We start from the raw sequence: 8,137 nt of genomic DNA on the forward strand, positions 1-8,137 counted from the left end.
TATCTCCACCACATTTGCTTATACACCCATTTTGTCTTCAGCAATCGTGTTGGGAAGGTGAGTATCAGAGTACCAGGTTATCAGAACAAAGTGTTCTTGTGTTAAGGGAGGCCTTGAGTAGAGACCCAAAGTCTGTCTGATATCTTAATATTTAACATATAAATACATGTACATTGGTCTCTATCCCTTTCATTAAACATTAATATATTTACATATATACATGCCTATAGTGATACTTCTGTAAATAGCTTTTGCCTCCAATTTCTTTCCTCTACTTCCTTTCACCTTCCTCCTATCCCACAATCATGCTCACCCACCATTTGGCTCTTGGTAATTCCTCTCGGATACATTGCACTTGCCAGGCATTATACACCCTCCTGTTCCCTGATCTGTGAGTTTGTTGGCTCCCCATTCCCCCTCTCCACCACTTCCTCTGCCCTGTCCCCCAACACAGCTCCCACTGCTGGTTACATTGTTTTCTCTTTGGGATTGTTCATCCTGCTTATTTTATATAGAGACATAGGGCAAAAGAAAAGCAAAAATAAACAAAGCAAAACGAATACTTACCTGGCAGGGGAGATACCATGATCACGAAGGTGGTTTTCCCAGGGCGAGGTTTATTCATCCATTGCATTCCGGATGTGGTGACCTCTGCGATTTCCCCAAATGTGGGAAAATAGACTGCATCATTTGTGGTAGTGGGGGACTGCAGATCAGGTCTGATGAGGTGCCAAGCCCTGTCCCCCAAGTCAAAAGTCTATTTTCAGGATTCCTTGGGGACTTGGTTACTTTGCTGCCCTGTTGCACTTCCTTTGATTTCACCCCGCGGTGTCTGGGGCAAACTGGGCACACTTTCTGCACAGTGTCTCCAGTGCTGTCCTCAGTAGCACTAGGGTTCAGCGAAGGAATCCCATGTCTCCTGGTGGGGCCAGCCACACGGTCCTCTGTGTGGATTGGCTGCTCCAAGCAGGGATGTCGTCCCCAGGGTTTGGTGGGCCATGATGAGATTCTCACTCTCACTCTCACTCTTGCTTGCTCTCTCCCTCATAGTTTGGGTCTGGACCTCATCGTGTGGGTCTGGACAGATCAGCAAAGAGCAAGCTTCTTGAGAAGATTGATTGACACAATGGCTCCATCAGTGGGCTCAACCCTGGCAATAATTATGACGACGGCACGGGACCGGGCAGTGTTTGGTTCAATTGTACATTGGCTATGGGCCGGAAGCAATTCGATGACACCTAACAACACAGAGCAGATCATGAATCCTGTGTCCTAAGACATCACTGGGTGGGTTTAAACCACCAACCTTTCAGACATGTGTGTACACTTCATTATTTGTATCATGTAGAAACCTCAGTGGCCCTGAGTCTGATTATAAAATCTATCCTTGAGCTTTATCAAAACTCTGGTGCTGGGGGCACCTGTCCGGGTCTTTTTCCCTCCATAAGGCACAGGCGCTTTTACTGCAGGTGAGAATATTTCCTACTTTTACAATACCACTTTTGAATTTGGAAACACCAGGGAAGACTACAAAACCAGTAAATAAAAATGGAGAGATTATCTAGGAACACAGTGAGACAGAGCAGAATCCCCAAACTGAAACCATCTACAACTGCTCCTTGGCCTGATCCTGCGCTCTTTGGGTCCTGAGCACCCCCTGGAGTCCAGTCTCTTCCCTGCAGAGGAGGTTTGTGTCTGGGCTCTCACTGACTTCCCACATTGTGTCTCTTACATTAATGCATGATCATTTCCTCGACATTCATGCTCTTTCTAATCATCTGCAGAAAGAGAGTGTTCTTAGAGTTGTCTCTGGAGATGGTGAATTGACGCTTTGCTCAGTCTGTGTATAATGTAGTCCCACCAGAATAACTAATGTATACAACCCACTGCAGGCCCTTCACTGGAGCCTGATGGGATCAATGCATTTCACAACTATTGAAGGTGAATCCAGACGCTGCACAGGAGAGTCTCCGAGACACCCCACCACCACCACGACTTTCTCAGATCACCCCCAGATGGTGCTCACACTGGACACCTACAAACACAGAAACACCACGATTAGAGGACACATACACAAACAAATGTACTCGATATTAAACACACACAGCAAGGGTCTACAATGATTACCATGTAAAATGGACAAAGATTGGTGCAAAAGTAGTTTTGTGTATTTGTATTATTAATAGTTATGATATGTATTGATTGAATTTTATATCCTGGATGGTTGTATTGGACTGAACAAAAAATGAAAGCACAACAGAACTGTGGGATTCAACCGAAGAGAACCTTGTGGGCTATTTGTAGCAACAACCACCTGTATAGTGTTGAAATCAAACTGACGTTAATGACCTCATTTTGCATCTAATGGAATTAGAGAAAGATGAGTGTGCCACCGCCCAGGTTTACAGGGGAAGGGGTAGGGGTGCCAGGAAATAATTAATATAAGATCTCAAGTAAATGAAATAGAATGAACACCATCAGTAAGTCAATTAAACAAAAACTGACTCTTTGAGAATATGACCTCGAGTGATAAATATCCAGTTTTCATGATCATGACAGAAGAAAGAGGATGCAATTCTACATGCTTTCTGAACAACCTCATGCCCACAGCTGTATATATCACAAAAATGGAGGGATTTCTTGGATGGCAAGAAAACCAATAATGTTCCTATGCAAGAAACAAACGATGGCGCCGGTCACCATCATCATGGGTATCTACATCTTAAGAGGGACGAGAGGCTTTTTGCTGGATCTAACTTGGCAACCTTTGCTTCTTTGGACTTAAGCCAATGGCCTGCCATCTGACCTGCCCATTTTGGACTCATTTTCCTGTCTAGTCACAAACCTGACCTGCCAACCTGCCATTCACCCTTCTCCGCAGCCTGTGGTTTTCCTGCCCATCCTGGGTTCGTTAGCCCCTGAAGTGTAACTTCATGTAATTTAGTGGCAGTGTAATTTAGAGTCAGAAAGGGGAACTATGATTTTGGTTTGTGATCATTAAGACTCCTTTAACCTGTGAACACATTTTTTAGAGTACTGACTGCATAGCAGAGTGGGTGAGTTTGATCATAAGCATTAGATAGATATTTTATTTATTTGTTTAAAAGATAATTTGACTGGGGGGCTCTACAGCTCTTATAACATTCCATATATCAATTGCATCAAGCATATTTGTACATATGTTGCCATCATCATTTCCAAAACATTTTCTTCTTGAACTCTTGGTATTAGCTCTTCTTTTTCCCCTCCCTCTCCCACCATCCCATCCTCTTGAATTATTGATCAATTATATATTGCTTTTATTATTTTATATCTTACACTGTCTCTTGTCTCCCTTCACCAACATTTCTGTTATGTATCTCCTTCGGGGGTTGGGGAGAGCCATACAGCCAACCTTGTGATGGGTTCTTCCTTTCTCTCCCTCCCTCCTCCCCAACCATTCCCCTCTCCTCATATTGCTACTCCCATTACTGTTCCTAAGGGGTTTATCTGTCCTGAATTCCCTGTGTCAAGAGCTCTTATCTGTACCAATGTGTGTTCTCCAGTTTAGCTAGATTTGTTAGGTAGAACTGGGGTCATAAAAGTTAAAAAAAAAAAAAGAGGGACGAGAGAGGATTCATTGTGAGCTATCACACCACAAAGGTTGGTGTGTGTAATGTAAAGCTTATAGAGTGAAAACTACTTACAAACTCATATATAACAATAAAGTACATGTCTCAGAGCTCTGTTTTCCCTTGAGAGTGCTTGTGCTTCTCTGAGTCTGAGGGAGAACTCTTGCCCATATTCTCTACTCATCTGCTTCTAAATATCAGAGGACATGAAAATGCAGCTCTCTGCCACTGATAAACCAGTCAGAGCCCCTGATGTGGGAGATCTCAGAGGACAGTCCCAGTCTCTGGGGTCTCTGGTGTTACCATTTCTGCCCAGAAGCTAGTCCACAAGACTCATAATGAATTTTACACCAAACGTGGCATTCATTCTGGCCATTTTACATGGTAATTGTTGTACACCCTGCTGCTGTGTGTATAATTGTGAGTGCATTTGTTTCTATGTGTGCCATCTAATCACGGTGCCTCTGTGTTTGCAGGTGTCCACTGTGAGGTGAAGCTAGTGGAGTCCGGGGGTGACCCAAGAAAGCCTAGGGGGTGGTCTTCATGAAGTATTCAGTGATTTCTTCATGTAAGCGAGAATCGAGCAGGGCCATGTTTTAAGACCTAACTATTCTTGGATTGAGGCAAGAACTAAGTAGGAGCCCAAAATCCATATGCTAGCCCAGGGGTCCTCAAACGTTTTAAACAGAGGGCCAGTTCAAGGTCCCTCAGGCCCGTTGGAGAGCTGGACTATAGTTTTTTTAAAAAAAACCCAACTATGAACAAATTCCTATGCACACTGCACATATCTTATTTTGAAGTAAAACAAATGGAGCAAAAACACCCGGTGGGCTGGATAAATGTCCTGGGCGGGCTGCATGTGGCCCACGGGCCGTAGTTTGAGGATGTCTGTCAGCTAGCCCATGGGTTTAATAACTCTGATTTACTTTTGCGGTCATGTTATGATAAAACCAAAACCCCAAACAAACAATAACAACAAAAACACACAAAGAGCAGAAAGAAACAAAAAAGCAAAGAAACAAAAGAGAAAATCATTGTCAATCTTCCTCTAGGGTATAAGGCAATTGCACTGATAAAATTCAGCAATTTATTCAATGACAGATGTTTTCCCCCAATCTATGGGCTCTCATTTTGCTCTCCTGATAAAATCATTTTTTAAAATTAAAAAATAATTTTTGTTATTGTATTTGCAATACATAATTTTGTTGAATACTGCCAAAAATGTTACAAACTTTTAATCCTCATTGTATACATTAATGAAATGAATTTCAGAGCAGTTAAGTATCTTGCATGTGCTTACATAACTTATAAATAGCGTGTATGAGATTGAAAACTAATGCATTCTGATTCTAAAAATTATTCTCCTAACTTCCAAGTCTACATAACTAAGCTGTCAAGGCACTTCTGGCGAAGTTTCCTTATTTATTTATTTTTTATAAATTATTTTATTGTTCTTACAGCCCTTCTAACTGTAAGAACAGTTGATGTATGGAATGTCAGAAGAGTTCTTACAGCTCTTCTAACATTCCATACATCAATTGTATCAAGCATATTTGTGCATATGTTGCCATGGTTTCCAAAACATTTTCTACTAAAGCTCTTCTTATAAAACCCTCTTTTTCCCCCTCTCTCCCTCTTTGATCAAATATATATATCTCCTTTGATCAATTATATATATATATCCTTTGATCAAGTATATATATATATATATATACATACAATTTTTTTAGTAAGCCTTGCAAGTGCATGGCCTCAAAAAATTAGTTTATGACTCAGAATTGTTCCTCTCCATGGAAATCTTTAGTAAAAGGCAAAAGATTTATACGATCTGAAGAGAAACCAGAGTATGCTCAATTATATTTTGTTATTGTTAATTTGTATCTTACACTGTCCGTTGTCTCCCTTCACCCACATTTCTGTTATCATCCCCTTTGGAGGTGGGGCGGCTATATATCCAGCCATATGATAGGTCCCCCGTTTTTTACCCTTCCCCCTACCTGATCATCCACCTAGCCTCATTACATCACTACTCTCATTATTGTTCCTGAGGGGTTTATCTTTCCTGAAGTCCATGTGTCGAGCGCTCTTAGCTGTACCAATATGTATTCTCTGGTCTATCCAGATTTGTAAGGTAGAACTGGGTTACGGCCTTGCGGGTAGGGAGCGAGTATTCAAGAACTAGATGAATGATGTGTGATTTGTCGGTGCTATACTGCACCTGGGTTGAATCATCCCTTCCTTATACTACTTCTGAGGGTGTGGGTGGTATCCAATTATCTAGAGATGGGATTTGGGTTCCACTCCAACCCCCCTCTCTCAAATCAATATAATTGTTTGTTTTGGATCTTTTGAGACCTGATGGCTGATCCCATCAACACCTCATGATCACACAGGCTGGTGTGTTTCTTCCATGTGGGCTCATTTGCTTCCCTGCTAGATGACTGCTTGTTTGACTTGAAGCCTTTAAGACTACAGACGTTATATGTTTTGATAGCTGGGTACCATCCGCTCTCTTCACCACATTTGCTTATGCACCCATTTTGTCTTCAGCAATTGTGTCGGGAAGGTGAGTATCAAAGAGAGCCAGGTAATCAGAACAAAGTGTTCTTGGGTTAAGGGAGGCCGTGAGCGAGGCCCAAATTCCATCTGCTATCTTACACCTTTTCATATAAATATATGTTCATTGGCTTCTATCCCTTTCATTATAAATTAATATATTTACATATCTATAGACCCATAGCTATACCTCTATAAATAGCTTTTGACTCCTATTTCTTCCCTCTATTTCCTTTCACCTTCCTTCTATCCCACTATCATACTCACCTTCCATTTGGCTCTCAGTATTTCCTCTTGGATACATTGCTCTTCATAAAACCCTACTCGGGATTATACACCCTCCTCACCATCAATTTTAGATCTCTTGTTTTTCCCTTTGTCTATGAGTTTGTTGGCTCCCCACTCTCTCTCCCCGCCCCATCTTCTTCCATGTCCCCCCTGAACTGCCGGTCCTGTAGTTTCTCTTTGGGATTGCTCATCCTGCCTATCTTATATAGACAGACAGAGGGTGGAAGAAAAACCAAAACATAATAAAACAAAAACAAAGCAACAACAAAAAATAATAGATAGTTCCAGGTCTGTCTGCTGACCCTAATGTATTTTTTCCGATCAAGTCTGAAGAGGTGACAAGCCCTGTACCCCAGGCCAGAAGTCTATTTTCAGGATTCTTTGATGACTTGGTTACTTTGTTCCCCTTACTGTCCAGGTACACTCCCTTTGCCTCTCACCCCACTGTGCATGGGGCATATCAGGTACACTTTCCTGCACAATGTCTCCAGTGCTGTCCCCTGTACTGTTATGGGTCAGTGATAAAATGTCTTGTCTTGTGGTGGGGCAAGCCCTACGGTGCTCTCTATGCTCCGAGCATGATGTCGTCCCTGGGGCTTGATGTGTCATGATGAAGTTCTTTCTCTCTCCCCCTTAGTTCGGTCCTGTGTGGTCTGGACAGAGCCACCTCTCTCCCCAGGCTATATCTTCAGTGTTGTCCTCTGTATTGCCTTCTGGGGAGACGGTCAACATAGATCGACTTGGGTTGTTCTTACAGCTCTTATAACAATCCATACATCAATTGTATCAAGCACATTTGTACATACATTGCCATCATTATTTACTAAACATTTACTTTTTATGGAGACCTTAATATCACTTCCTCTTTTTTCTCTCCCTCCCCCAACACCCGCGTGACTCTTTGATAAATTATGTATTATTATTTTCTTATCTTACACCGACCATGTCTCACTTCCCACAGTTTCTGTTGTTTGTCCTAGAGGGGGTGTGTGTGGTTTATGTGTCAATCATTGTAATCAGTTCCCTCTTCTTCCCCTCCTCTTCCCACCCTCCCACCACCCTCCTGATATCGCTACTCCCATTCCTTTTCTTGGATTCCGTGTTCATGGGCTCTCATCTCTTATATGTACCTGTGCACATGCTCTGGTCTAGCCCGCAGTGAAAGGAAGGCCTGGAGTCATGATAGTGGGGAAAGAGGAAGCATCAAGGAACCAGAGGGATATTGTGTGTTTCATTGGTGCTATTTTGAGCTGTGGTTGACTCATCCCTTTCCTTGTGAACCTTCTGAATAGATGTCCTATTGTCTACAGATGGATTTTGTGTCTCTGCTCTGACCAACCTGGCATTCTGTGATGCTCACACTCCCAGCACAATTGCTGAACACAAAATGGGCACATAAGCAAGGGTGGTGAAGAAATCGGATAGTGCCAGGCTATCAGAAGATATAGCATCTGGGGTCCTAATGACTTGAAGTTAAACAAGCAGCACTCTAACAGAGAAGCAACTAACCCACATGGAAGAACACCATCTGTGCTATCATGAGGTGTCCACAGGATCAGTTGACAGGCAATAGAAAACCCCAAACAAATAAAAAACCATATTGTTGAGAATGAGGGGTCACGTTTATGATATCATTTAAAATACCATGGCTTGGGTCAGGTACACCATATTCCTCAAGGTAA

The 8,137-nt window shown here is 42.3% G+C and overlaps 1 non-coding gene and 1 pseudogene across 1 annotated transcript; one reads left to right on the top strand and one right to left on the bottom strand.

The window, feature by feature from the left end:
• The first annotated feature begins 559 nt into the window (after nucleotides 1-559).
• Nucleotides 560-747, top strand: LOC142428228 (U1 spliceosomal RNA; annotated as a pseudogene).
• Nucleotides 748-5,343: 4,596 nt separating this feature from the next.
• Nucleotides 5,344-5,459, bottom strand: LOC142428276 (U5 spliceosomal RNA). Its single transcript, XR_012780202.1, has one exon. It is a non-coding gene; the product is annotated as a U5 spliceosomal RNA (small nuclear RNA).
• Nucleotides 5,460-8,137: the final 2,678 nt, after the last annotated feature.

This window comes from Tenrec ecaudatus, chromosome 15 (genome assembly GCF_050624435.1).
Source record: "Tenrec ecaudatus isolate mTenEca1 chromosome 15, mTenEca1.hap1, whole genome shotgun sequence".
In the NCBI taxonomy this organism is placed as follows: domain Eukaryota; kingdom Metazoa; phylum Chordata; class Mammalia; order Afrosoricida; family Tenrecidae; genus Tenrec; species Tenrec ecaudatus.